The sequence below is a fragment of the Mirounga leonina genome, unplaced genomic scaffold (assembly GCF_011800145.1).
Source record: "Mirounga leonina isolate KUSES-001 unplaced genomic scaffold, KU_Mleo_1.0 Mir_128, whole genome shotgun sequence".
Classification (NCBI taxonomy): domain Eukaryota; kingdom Metazoa; phylum Chordata; class Mammalia; order Carnivora; family Phocidae; genus Mirounga; species Mirounga leonina.
In genome coordinates this window covers 1282045-1295473 of record NW_023270320.1, presented here as the reverse complement: position 1 = coordinate 1295473, position 13429 = coordinate 1282045, and the positions used below count along the sequence as shown (strand labels likewise).

At 42.9% G+C, this 13429-nt stretch overlaps 1 protein-coding gene across 3 annotated transcripts in view; it reads left to right on the top strand.

The window, feature by feature from the left end:
- Positions 1-13429, top strand: part of CSGALNACT1 (chondroitin sulfate N-acetylgalactosaminyltransferase 1) — a 342670-nt gene that overhangs the window by 137481 nt on the left and 191760 nt on the right. For 2 of the 3 annotated variants that reach the window (XM_035003899.1, XM_035003897.1), the window contains exon 2: positions 6541-6631. The gene's annotated coding sequence lies outside the window, so the exon portion shown is untranslated. Of the gene's footprint in view, positions 1-6101; positions 6237-6540; positions 6632-13429 lie in introns of those variants that run through there. The other variant, XM_035003898.1, reaches the window with a different exon arrangement.

The window sequence follows — 13429 nt, the reverse complement described above, 5'->3', positions numbered from 1 at the left end:
GTTGGACTCTATGATTTGTTCTCTCTGAGCTGCCCCGCCTAGGGGTCCGTAGTCTGGGACATTGCACCTTGATGAGCTATACTTCTTGAGCGTTGTGTCTTTAGCTTGTCCGTTTTAAAGCCCTCTTCCCTACTCTTAGCATCTAAGCCTAAATGCTGTCCTGCATCTTCATCATTTGTCTGTGCAGCTTGTGCCCAGCTGTAACATATCTTCTTGTCCACAGGGATTCTTAGGGGGTGTGGCAAGCAACAGATCAAGATCAGCCTCCTTCAGTGCTAATCATTGACTTAGGCCAAACCCTTTATTTTACAGACCTGGAAACACAGGCGAAGAAGTTATGGACTTAAGTCTCACGGTAATGCATTTAAGGTGATGTCATAGCTTGGGCTGCTATATAAAAATACCGTTAACTGGGTGGCTTATCAACAACAGGCATTTATTTCTCACAGCACTGGAAGCTGGGAGTCCAAGGTCCTGGTGTCAGCATGGTCAGGTTCTGGTGAGAAACCTCTTCTGGGTTGCAGACAGCTGGCTTCTCATTGTGTCCTCATGTGGAGAGAGAAGAGCCAGCCAGTTCTCCGGCCTGTTCTTCTTAGGGCGCTAGTCCCACTCATGATGGCTGGCTCCACCTTCGTGACCTAAAACGGCCCTACCTCCAAATACCATCACACTGGGATTAGAACTTCAACAGACAAATTTTGGGAGGGACACCAGCATTCAGTCCCTAGCTGCAAATCTGTTGTTCTGCATGGGAAGAAGTACAACAGATCTCCCTGAAACAAGGTTCATGCCTCATTAGCATCTGCAATAGTACTTAGCACATGCCGAGCAGTTGCAGGATCTAGCAGGGCGGAAGAATGTATTCGGAGAGGGGTGTCTGCGTGGCTCAGTCTTTGGCTCAGGTCATGATCCCAGGGTGCTGGGATCAAGCCCTGTGTCGGGCTCCCTGCTCAGTGGGAAGCCTGCTTCTCCCTCTCCCACTCCCCCTGCTTGTGTTCCCTCTCTCGCTGTGTCTCTGTCAAATGAATAAACAATTTTTTTTTTTTTTTTTTTTTTTTTATTTATTTGGAGAGGGTGTCTAATGAAATGAACAGTCGCCCGTGAGGCTGACTGTAGCACTGCAGGCCCTGTGCTGGAAAGGAGCTCTCTATGGAGGCCCTCAGTTGTCTGCGTCTGAGCAGATTTAGGAGAGAGAGAATGTTAGTGGTCTCACAACTAATGGCCAACAGAGCAATGCAGTTTCTTTCCAAGAGACTACATATAACTCTGTCCTCTCCAGTTCAAATTAGTTTGTCTTCCTTTCTGCTCTAACAGAACATTATTTGGATTTCTGCGTAGGATGTGAGTCATTTCATTCTTGAATGTGCTAGTGATTCACAGTGAGGATGGCTCAGATAGGGAGCCCACAGGGACCCCACTGCCTAGCTTGGGACGCACTGGGTAAAGCTTTATAAAGAAAGTATGATTGGATACCCTTTAAGGTGCTAACAGACCCACACATTTTGTTTTTTTTTTAATTTAAATTCAATTAGCCAACATATAAGTACATAAGTTTCAGATGTAGTGTTCAGTAATTCATCAGTTGCATATAACTGAGCTTATCACATCATGTGCCCTCCTTAATGCCCATCACCCAGTTACCCCATCCTCCCACCCACTTCCCTTCCAGAAACCCTCAGTTTGTTTCCTATAGGTAAGAGTCTCTCATGGTTTGTCTCCCTCTCTGATTTCTTCCCATTCAGTTTTCCCTCCCTTCCCCTATGATCCTCTGCGCTATTCCTTATATTCCACATATGAGTGAAACCATATGATAATTGTCTTTCTCTGATTGACTATTTCACTCAGCATAATACCTTCCAGTTCCATCCACATCGATGTAAATGGTAAGATTTCAACCTTTCTGATGGCTGCATAATATCCCATTGTATATATGAACCACATCTTCTTTATCCATTCCTCTGTTGATGGACATCTGGGCTCTTTCCACAGTTTCGCTACTGTGGACGTGGCTGCTATAAACATTGGGGTGCAGGTGCCCTTTTGGATCCCTACATTTGTATCTTTGGGGTAAATACCCAGTAGTGCAATGTAGACCCATACATTTTAAAAGAGACTTCAAATAATTTAGCAATATAATTTGTTGATAGTCTTGATAGTTCTGCTAATAGTATCTGAGATTATCCCCATTTATCAGAATGAAATTTGAAGAAAATAAGAGTGACCTACTTCACTGGAAGGATTAGGAATAAGAAAGAAATGAAGAGGTATCTTCTTATTTAGTCTGCTTCTGTATATGCTAGGCCAGGACACAGTGATCCTGTTTTTCATTCCACAGGATAACAGAAGAGCAACATTTTTGGGGAAATTCGTGACTTTTAAAGTCAGTTGTGCTCTAAAAAATACTATTTTCAGCATAATTATTTAATGTGGAAGGAATGTGGTTACATGTGATTTATAATGTGTAGCATGCAAGGGCACTTTCTTTTCTAAAACATTTTCTTTTTTTTTAAAGATTTTATATATTTTTTTTGAGAGAGAGAGGGCATGGGAGTGAGGGGGACAGTGGGGAGAGGCAGAGGGGGAGTGAGAGAGGGAGAGGGAGAAGCAGACTCTGCACTGAGCCCAACACAGGGCTCGATTCCACGACCCTGGGATCATGACCTGAGCTGTAACCAAGAGTCGGAAGCTCAACAGACTGAGCCACCCAGGGGCCCCTCTGAAACAAATTCTTGAGAAAGATAATTTTAGAAGTTGTCTGCACAGTTCCTGACTCTATCCCTGCTCTGTCTTCTAGTACCATAACATAGAAGACTTCACTGATTTATACAAATAAAAGACATTACCATCAAGATTTAAAAATATATATTATTATCCACATACGCACAAAGAAAAATCTCACGGTAACTCGAGCTGGCAGACACATATCTAGTCTCTGCCTGTTTTGGTGCCTTTCTTTTGTTGTTTTAGGCACATTGATGATGAAAGGGCTTGTTAGTCTTCCTTTCTTATTTCTCACATTTCAGGAATCAATGTGTCTGATACATACATGGTTTAGATGGACTAAAGATTTAAAGATTGGCATTTATGAAGGGGAGGAAGCCTTGGAGCTTAAGGCACATGGATGGGTATTATTGCACCATTGGATCAGTTGTGTTTTTGAAGCTCTTTAGAAATTAAATTGCTGGGAACTTTCACTTAGGAATTGTACATTTTATAGAATGGGTTGCTAGACTGTTAAAATGTTACTGATCTCAGTGTACTCATTTTTAACATTTTTGATTGCTGTTTTCAGTAGTTGATTTTTGGTAGTCTCCTTTTAATATGATTACAAGCTGACTTATTTATGGAGTCCTGTTAATTAATGTATGTCAAACTCTATTGTTGTGGGGCTGTGGTGGGGCAGACTTCCTAACCTTTAGAATCCTGCTGGGAAGCTTCCAGATCCAAGTATGGGATTGTTCCATGGACGTTCTCCCCGCCACCGTCTGCACATCTGCCTTCTCTTGCCTACTTTTTACCGTAACTAAAACTTGTGAAACAACATAATTGTCTCCGTAATCCTCACTCTTTATGCCAAATGATCAAGAACACACTTGGCATCAGGTGATAAGAGAGGGGACCTCGGATCTGGCTACAGATATTTAGACTGAGGGATGTTGTTGAGAACTATTTTCCGAATGGAACAAAGCCAGGCACCATATCTGTACACGTGCAGTTGCTGTCCTGGATGTAGCTTTTATTTTGAGCACAGTCTTGTTGTCTGTTTCTTTGATACTCAGGAAGACTTGTCCAAGAGTGTGTTTTTGTCACTGTGATTTCTTATAAAGGATGAGGGATTCAGATCAGGGAGGGGCTGTGTTCTCAAGGCCTCGATGGCAACCTTTGGCATATATGCCAGGCCCCCACTTAATGCAGTAGAAGCCCCTGTAAGTCCCATACTGTCTTAGAGGACCACATGCGAGGACCAGTACTTGCAGCTAAGGCAATGTTGCAATATAGAAAAGTAAGGGCTTGCTTTTCCTTTTTCTCTCTAGAGCTTTGGTTTTAAATTCGGAAAAATCCTGGCTTTAGCATATACTAGTAGGGTGTACTAGTAGGGAGGTTTCTTAACCCCTTAGAGCCTCACTTTCCCCATCTGTAGAATGGGGAACGCACAGCGCTGTTGCGGGGACTGAGTGAGTTTGTATGTGATGCAGCTAGACAGTGTATGGCACAGTGTAGTTGTGCAGTTGGTGTCCCTTGCCTTTCTTCCAATAGAGGCTGTGTCCAGTTGAACACACCCACTTCTCCCTAACGGACCTTCCGTTTACCTTCAGTAATTTTCCATGATGCTAATTCACCTTCCACCCCCATCTCTAAGGGAGTCTTGTCAGTGGTTCTGCCTTCCTGTCTCTTTCCTTTTCCATCACTAGCTTGAGATGACTGCTTTCTGGGGAAACATGATGTTTGGAACTGCTAAGAAGACAACGTACTTCCCAGAGCCAAGGATTGGAGTTTTAATGAGTTCTTTGACTAGGAAAAGAGGGAGGCGCTGGGCCATCCTGTGGCTCTTACCCTGCAGTTTGGCATTGGTAGGGCCAGGCACTTAGAAGCTGGATGAATGTGGACTACTGTGTGTGGGTGAAAAAACTGTGAATGTTTCTCTTCAAGTTGCCAGAGAGAGAAGTACAAATTAGATTATTAATGATCATATGGAGGTATGAGCTGACAGTCTATTTAGTTTCATTATTAAAACAAGTGTGGTTTTGGACGATGCGGATGTTTCCCCTTATTATTTAGATGGCAAAGAATATTCATTAAGGGTATCAATAGAGACCCTGTCAATGATTCAGCCTCCAAAGCTGCCCCCTGCATGATAAAAGACAGAAAAGAAAATTTAAGTGGTTGAGAACGAGAATGTGAGATTGGAAGCCAAATTATAAACTCATTTCAACTCCTGGCCTGCAGGCGCTGGAATAACATTATTTGTTGTCAAGGATGGAAAACAACTCAGATTCAGGTCCAAGTGATTATTCCACTTTGGCATTGCTGCCTTTCTGCCAACAGCAATTCCATTTGGACATAGATTAATTAGCCAGGCAGGGATGGAAGTGTTGCTGGTGAGAGCAAAGCCCGAAGAGGCAGAGCTGCAGCCCCATGTCGCAGTGGAGGGCACTGCTCTGGGCCCCGAGAGGACGAGAGGACGGCCGCAGGCTGGCCCAACCCACTTGAAACTCACACCCACAGTAAACTGGGAAGAGGGTGCCGATCCAAATGGACTCGGAGTTGTACGGACTGTTAATGGCGATGCCTCAGAGAAAACCTTCAAACTTAGGTGCGGGAAGAAGCAAAAATGTGACAGATGTGCTGTAGACACAACCGCTGTCCCCATGGAGAAAGGACAAGCGGTGGCAGGCCCGAGGGCCTTCGCAGTCTTGTCTTTGGCATTCTGGACCTTTTTTTATTTCTGCATGTGAAACGGGAACAATAGTGTTTACTTGCTGTTACTTGAATTATAAAGACACATGAGACAAGATCATGAACACTCTTGGGAAAGATGACTCTGTTAATTAATCGAAGATAGCATTGATGTAGTTATTAACACTTTAACAGGAGGGCGTAGTCCCTTTCCAGAATATTTTCCCTGCCTTTGCTTCCAAAGTGTTTTGCTTGTACCTCTTTTCCATCTGCTTTTATCTTCGTTGACACATCTGTGGCCTCCAGTGGAATTCCTTTTAAAGGCAGGGGTGGCGTGGGGAGGTCGCCGTTCTCCGCCGTGCCGCACTCGGCCCTGCACAGCCGGGAGCGCGAAGGCGGCGGGAGGCGCAGGCGGGAGGGGGCCGGGGACCCGCGGGGCCGTGCGCGCGCCCCTCTCCCCGCCGCGCCCGCGGGACAGCGCTATAGCCGCGCGCGGCCCCGGGGGGCCAGACTGGGGACGCGCGCCCCGGGGCAGGGCTTTCCCGGCGGCCCGGGACCCTTTGGAAGCGTGTGCACCCTTTCCGTCCCTTGGGCAAAACTTCCCGGAGGATTTGCTCTTTTCTAACATTTCATTCCATGAAAACATTAAAAAAAAAAAAAAAAAAGTGGTGGCGCTGCACGCGGTCCTTGCAGAGGGGGGCAGCACTTTCACTCCTGACCCCAACCTGGAAGCCCGAGTGACTTCAGCGCTGATAGAGCATGCAAGCCTGCAAGCCTGCAAGCCGAGCCGCGAGTTCAGAAGCAGCGCGTGGGCCCCGCGCACGTTTCTTTCTGGCGAGGTTTGCTTTTTGGGGGGAGGTTCCTTCTCAAGTCAGTGTGATTGCTTTCACGCACACTTCTATAGGGCTTTCGCCATTTATTTTAAACCTTTGTGTGTGTGTGTGTGTGAACAAACATTTTGTATTTTACCATTAAAATAGAGAGCGGAGAAATACCATCCCGCAATTTGGGGATGAATTGTATTTTATATCCTAAGTGATATAAATTTCTACCATTTTGTAATATCACCTGGAGCAGAGACATGGAAATTCACAGGGGCTCCTACTTCTTATTTTTATTTTATTTTATTTTTTTATGTTTTAGATTCCTTTCCGTTTCGAGGAAAGAAACCAAGGTATTTTTACCCAGAGGAGGAATGATGTAGTTCCAACCTAACCTTTTCTTATACTTACAGGTAAGTGAGTCTGTTCATCATAGATTACTTAAGAAATGAACTTTGGTATGGTCTGAGTTGTATTCAGTATTCTGGCTATGTTTGAAATGTGTTAAATTTCATTTTACTTTCAACAGTTTGATTAACAACAAATTATTTTTTTAAGATATGAATACTTTTTCAAAGTAATTCAGTTATTTCTGCCTTGGAATCTTTTTTATTCACTTTGTAAAGCCTATAATCTACATTTAATGTTACCAACTTCTTTAGAATTTATCTCTTCTCACAGTGGCAAATGACTTAAGCCAATAATGAAGTTAGAAGAATTACATAATTCTTCTTAAAAAAAAAATACTCACTTGAATTTCTCCTTTTGGAGGTTGTGACAGACTATTAAGCTTTCTCAAATATTTAGCCCATAATTAAATGGGCACCATAATTTTGACCATGCTACAAAATATTTCTTTCATTAAAATGGTTTAGGAAATTGAAGAATGATCTTCCTTTCTAACTTATATCTTAGGGGTATACTTTCTAGAATCTTGGAGAATAGTACCCCAGTGGATTATATGGTTGGTTTGCGTCTGGGGGCAAACGTAAAACTCTGGAACGTTGTTTTAGTTCTGCTCTTATAACCAGTAATTTTGAGTTTCTCTGCGATAAGATACTACATTTGGCAAGACTAAACTTTAAAAAAAAAAGCAAGAACCTTAGGGACATCATTAATATTGAAAGGCAACAGTATGAAATCTGAAGTTGTATACATGGTTTCTGTCTTCAGCAGAGCAAACCTTTTCTAATTTTCTTTAGAACTGGCTCAAAAGACATAAAATTAAAAATAGGTGAGCTCAGCATATGCATATCTTCAAGAAGCTCCTCTCACCTTTCCTCTTCATTTAACAGATTTCTGTAGAGGTTTTGTTCAGGATTTGTTTTGTTTTATTTTTACTTCTGTCACACTGATTAAAATGAAAGAATGGAAGTCAAAGCATCTGATTTGATTTTACATTAATGAACTGCTTTGCATTAAAACAGTAGAGTGTGCAGAGTGTAAAAGGGATTGTAACTGAGTTACTATAAACAGAAAAATAAAAATGACCTTGGCCAAAAGTTAATAATACAAACAAAAATAAAAGAAATTTCTTCACAAATTCTTTTCTGAGTAGAAAGTCAAGTGCCTATCAGGCCTAAGTTCAGGGCCTCAAGTTCAGGGCCAACTTGAGGGATATATGAAATTATTCTGATCTTTGGTCTCGGGATGTTTCATGTTTTTGAGGATGACTTGGATGTTGTAGAAGAGAACAATGTCAGTAGAACACCATGTAGACCCTAATTATTAAAATCTTGAGATAATAGTAGAAAAGAGCCAAGTCAACTTTACAAAATAGAGAAGCGGTAAAAAGCTGATTAAGGTCTGCTTGGGCAAATGCAAAGTTATATGATGTTTGTGCTCTAGTCCAAGGCTATTAGACTAGCAAGACGGGGAATGCTTGGGTGGCCAAAGGGCAGAGTGGTAGCCCGAGCTGGGTTTTAATGGTGGTCACAGTGCTGTGGATCCCTGGGCAGAGACATGGGAAGTTGCTGAGGAGCCGAGCCTGCACCTGGGCAGTACCAGCTTGGGAAAGCCAGCCTTCCAGGAACTTCCCTTTACAGACTGAGGCTGTTACAGACTCAGGGACTTGAATATCCTTCAGCAGTAGACCTTCCCCAGACTTGCAAGAAACAAACGTGTGATTTGGGAAAAGAGTGACTGGGTTGTGTTCTCCCTCTGGTCGGCAGACACGCCACACCAATGCCCGGTGACCATGGAGTCCAAGCGACGACAGTTCACTATTTGATTCAAATATTTAATAGCATCAGGCCATAAAAGGTTTGCAATAAGGATGTCCTGGTGTCACAGACACATCCTTCACAGAGCCTACGGCCCCACCACTGCTCCTTCCCTGTCCGTTGCTGCCCACCATGTTTTCAGCCCTACTCCATGCCCTGTTGATGGTTCTTGTCTCTCCCTACCCAGAAGTGGGTCCGCATTGCCACACGTGCTAATTCCTCTCCTCCCGAGGAGGGAGGGGTGTGCCCCGGGTCACTCCCTCTCATCTCCACCTTCTGCCCCTGCCCCACTCCCCGGGAGTGCTGGAAGCTGCGCTGGTCTTCACACTCCTCTTCCTACCTGCCATACTTTCTTCCTGGCCGCTCTCCTGGGGAACTTTTCTCACCCTTCAGCACCAGTGCCTCCGATGAACATCGCCAGCACTCAGAAACAGCTCCTAGGAGGCCCTGATGACAGGAGTGAAAGGGCCAGTCAGTATGTGGAAAAGTGAAGAAAGGATGTCCCTGACCTGCAGATGCCTCCTCTGTTCCCTAGCCCCTGCCTGATGCTCCTGCATGGTCAAAACTGTGTGTCCCAGGGTCTCTCGCACCCTCCTCTGAGCAGGGCGCAGGCCTTTCTGTTCTCATTTTGGTGGTCTAGTCTGTTTCTTGGGGAGTGTCTGGGGAATAGAAACTCTCTTTGTAGACAGATAACCTTGTAGGTCCTTAACAGTCCCGGGAGCTCTTGAAATGTGATGACCAGATAACATAAAATGGTAGCTGATTCAGTCCTTTTTGGGATGAAGTGGGCATGGTAAGTAAATACTAATATGAAGCTATGATATAGGAACTTGACACGTTGCTCATATTTGAAAAACCAGAGGATTAAGTAGAGCAGTTTGTGTTTTACGAATTTTTGGATATGTTTTCAGCTTCTAAAGTATTTCCATTTAATGGCATGAAGTGTGACACAAAGTCCGTAAGCTTTTAATGAGTGTCAGCTTTTGCCGCTACAATTTTAATTTATACTCCTGAGCCACAATTTGTTTTCAGCAGATGAAGCTACTCCAGGCAAGCCAGGGCCGGGAGACTCACACTGGCACCAGAATGGGTACCCAGCGATGCAGGCCTTCTAGTGGATTTTCGTTTCTTTCTGTTGATTGACACTTAATTAGGCCTTGTGTTTTGTCTTTTCTGTTCTCTTCTGGGGCTCTGCTTATTGAGATTCCCTTTCCATCGAGTTAGTTTCTCTGTCCCAAGCCTGTATTGCAGCCTCTCACATCTGCGTCTGGTTCTGCTGTCCCGGACTCCCTTCCTCTCTAGGACTTGGCTCTGGAAAACCCTTCCTGAGCCCCGGCGACCAAGGGGCTGGGCCGTTGTGCCTCTATCACCTTATTTCCTGCACTGTTTACAGCTGTTTACCGGTGAGACAGCTGTGCCAGGGCCCAGCATTGTCCTCACAGGAAGCACTGTCTCTGCACTTTTAGCACCTAGCCCATGTTTGTCCTTACTCAGAGCCGCAAGCAACGTTTGGATGACTTTCTGGTATCGAAAACCCTCATCCGAACCTAGTAATGTCAGTATTTTAGTTTGCTGAGGGCTACATGATATACCTACCTTTCCTTTGCCTTCTTCTTTCATTTTAACGTGTATATTTTTGGAGCTACCACGGAGGTCGGGGGGGTGGGATTCGAACCCAGGTGTTCGGACTCCAGCACCAGTGCTTACTTAGTTTCATCTGTTTGAAACTTAAGTCAAAGAAGGTTGGCTGCAACCCACGTGTCTAACCACAGATAAGCGGATGAACACAATGTGGAATATACATACTGCAGAATAGCATTCTACCTCAAAAGGGAAGGAAGTTCTGCCACATGCTGCAACATGGATGAACTGTGAGGACAGGACGTGAAGTGAAATAAGCCAGCTACAAAGAAAGACAAAACATTGTATGCCTCAGCTTACATGAGGTCTCTGGAGTCTTCAAATTCATAAAGACAGAAAGTGGAATGGTGGTGGCAAGGGGCGGGGGGCAGGGAGAATGCAGTGTTGTGTAATTGGTAGAGTTTTCATTTTGCGAGATGAAAACTTCTGGGGATTGTTGAACAACACTGTGAATGTATCGAATACTACTGAACCATATACTTAAAAATCATTGGGATGGCAGGGGCCCTGGGTGGCTCAGTCGGTTAAGTGTCAGACTCTTGCTTTCAGCTCAGGTCATGGTCTCAGGGTCTTGGGATCAGGGCCCCTGCGGCAGGATCTGTGGTCAGCACGGAGCCTACTTGTCCCTCTCCCTTTGTTCCTCCCCATGCTCTTTCTCTCTCTTGGATAGATAAATAAAAAAAATCTTAAAAAATCACTGAGATGGTGAATTTTATGTTATATGTATCTTACCAAAATTTAAAATAACAAAAAGTAAGTCAAAGACCTTGCTTTTAAAAAAGATAATTAATCCATTGAAAGTAAAAAAAAAATGGAATTTGATTTGGGGACTTTTCCTTCCCTACGCTTTATTTTTCATTTGCTCAGATCTTTAAATCACTTTTTATTTAAACATGTATTATGTAATAAAAACAAACTGAATTCACATTGATAAGATCTTTGGGATTTACTTCCAGACCTTGTTATTCCTTTTCTTATCTTTGCCTACATTTGCAGTTAAAATCTGATTCAAAATTACCCACTTTCTCACCTGTTTTTCTTCAGTAAAGATAATAGGATCTTCCTGCTCATCTAGAAATACTTGTATGACACTTAAAAAAATTACTTGTATGATTAAGGGCAGAAATGTTTGTTCTGTCACAAGCAGAGGGCATGACAGACTCCAGGCTTTCATTTGCTCATGAGGAGCCAGCTACTTCAGTCTTTTTTTTTTCTATCACACTAATGGACCTTTTATGTGGAAAATCATGACTCTAAAACTGTAAATAACACTCTGGTGCTTGAAAGAGCACAATTTCAAGATGTTCAGCTGACACCTAGGAAACAGCTCTCTTTTTTACTCTGACCCAGTGTGTAATATCTTTCCTGAAGAATTTAAAATGAAACTTGAATCCTGTCAGCCTAGGGACATGTTTGTGGAGAAGGGAAGGCAAGGATCTGATTGAGGAGCTATGTGTAAAGGTTTGAGGGGAAAGTGGGGATGAAAATTAGAGGTGGAGGTGGGCATAGGAATGAATTGTAACCTTGTGGAAATTTCTATCTCAATTGTTACTTAGATTTTTCTTTTCTTTTCTTTTCTTTTCTTTTCTTTTCTTTTCTTTTCTTTTCTTTTCTTTTCTTTTCGAGAGAGAGCCCACACGAGCAGGGGCTTGGGGAGGTGGGAGGTGGAGGGGGAGAGGAGGGTCAGAGGGGGAGAGAGAATCTTAAGCTGGCTCCATGCCCAGTATGGAGCCCTACGTGGGGCTTGATCTCACAACTCTGAGATCATGACCTGAGCCGAAATCAAGAGTCGGATGCTTAATGGACTGAGCCACCCAGGCGCCCCATTACTTAGATTTTTTTTTAACATTACAGACAGGATTCTATGGTCAGGACCACCAGAAAACACTAAATTCATCTCTACTATTAGGAAACCATGTAATCCAAGTTGGTACTTTAAAATTTTTTTCTAAAGCTCTTTAAAAATATGTGGTAATTAGAAATATTAATATTTACACTTAAATCTTTTAATAAGGAGTTGCATATTTTCAACTCAACAAACAAATGAGACTTGCTACAAGTTAGACTTTAAATACACTTTGTGGTTACAAAGTGTCAATTCTTGGATTGGAATCCAGTCTCTGGTGAAGGTGTCAGTCATCTGCAGAAAAATGAGAACAGTAAGGTGATGTCTTTCAAAGAGCTAATACTCCCTCTGAAGGAATAATCTTTACTCTGAGGCTCTGGTCTTTTTCTTATGTATTAATATTTAAAATATCTATTCTTTTAGAATATAATGATAATTAATATTTAAAATTCTATTTCTTGACAAATTAAAATGTTGGATATTATTTAGGATTTAGGATTCCTACAGGAAAGGTATATATTGGAAGAATGTCCCAGAATTGATAGAAGAACCAAAATCTCATGTATAATAAAGACTTGCAGCCAGGGCTAATTGTATGATTAAATGTGTTTTTCTGAATTTATAAAACATGTGAATAACCAACTTAGTCCCAACCATGTGGGATCCATGCCAAGGAATAGAGGTCTTGATAGAGGGGGAGAAAAGGATTAAATTAATAATATTTGACCTTTATGATAATTTTTTGCAGCCAAGTGAAATAAAGCACTTACCTGTAGCCTTGGACCATTGCCCTAGTTGGAATCCTGACCTAAAGTTGGAATGAGCGCTGTACCTGGGTGTGGTTTAGCTGACTGCATGAGGGTCGGTTGTGTTGTTCTCATCACCTAACTTTTCTTGCCCTGAAGTCGTTGTTGTGGGTTTTTGCTCATCTCACTGCAATTTGATTCATGGCATCTTAATTATTATTTTTAGTACTTGAAAAGCCAGATTATTGATATCACTATGGCCTGCCTTCTCTCCATTGTTTGATGCTTTGACTGCTGTCCTTTAAACTCTAACTTCCCTTGGCTTATACAATGTGACAATAAGCTCTTATAGTTTTTCCCTACTTCTCTGGCTGATCCTGCACAGTCCCTTTCCCATCACTTATATCTTGACGTTCCCTAGCATTCTGTACTCTCTGTCTTTTCAGTCTATACCTCTGTGTCGTTTCTTCTGGTCCAAATGGTGAACTTTCATCCATTTCCTGCTTCTTTCCAACTTTGCTACCCCAGCTCACATGACCCTTCAGTGCCGCAGACTCCTGGCCATGTCTACGGCATACCCCACCAGTGTTCTCCACTCGTCCCCAGCTGAGCTGATTAGGTTAGAACCAGGTGATGAGGATCCTGTTTCCTTCTTCTCCCCATCTAGCATGCTACTCTAAACAACTCAACCCTTGTCTAACTTGGACCCAGTATAAACAAACATAAGTGATAAATAACTCCCAAGTTGTGGATGAA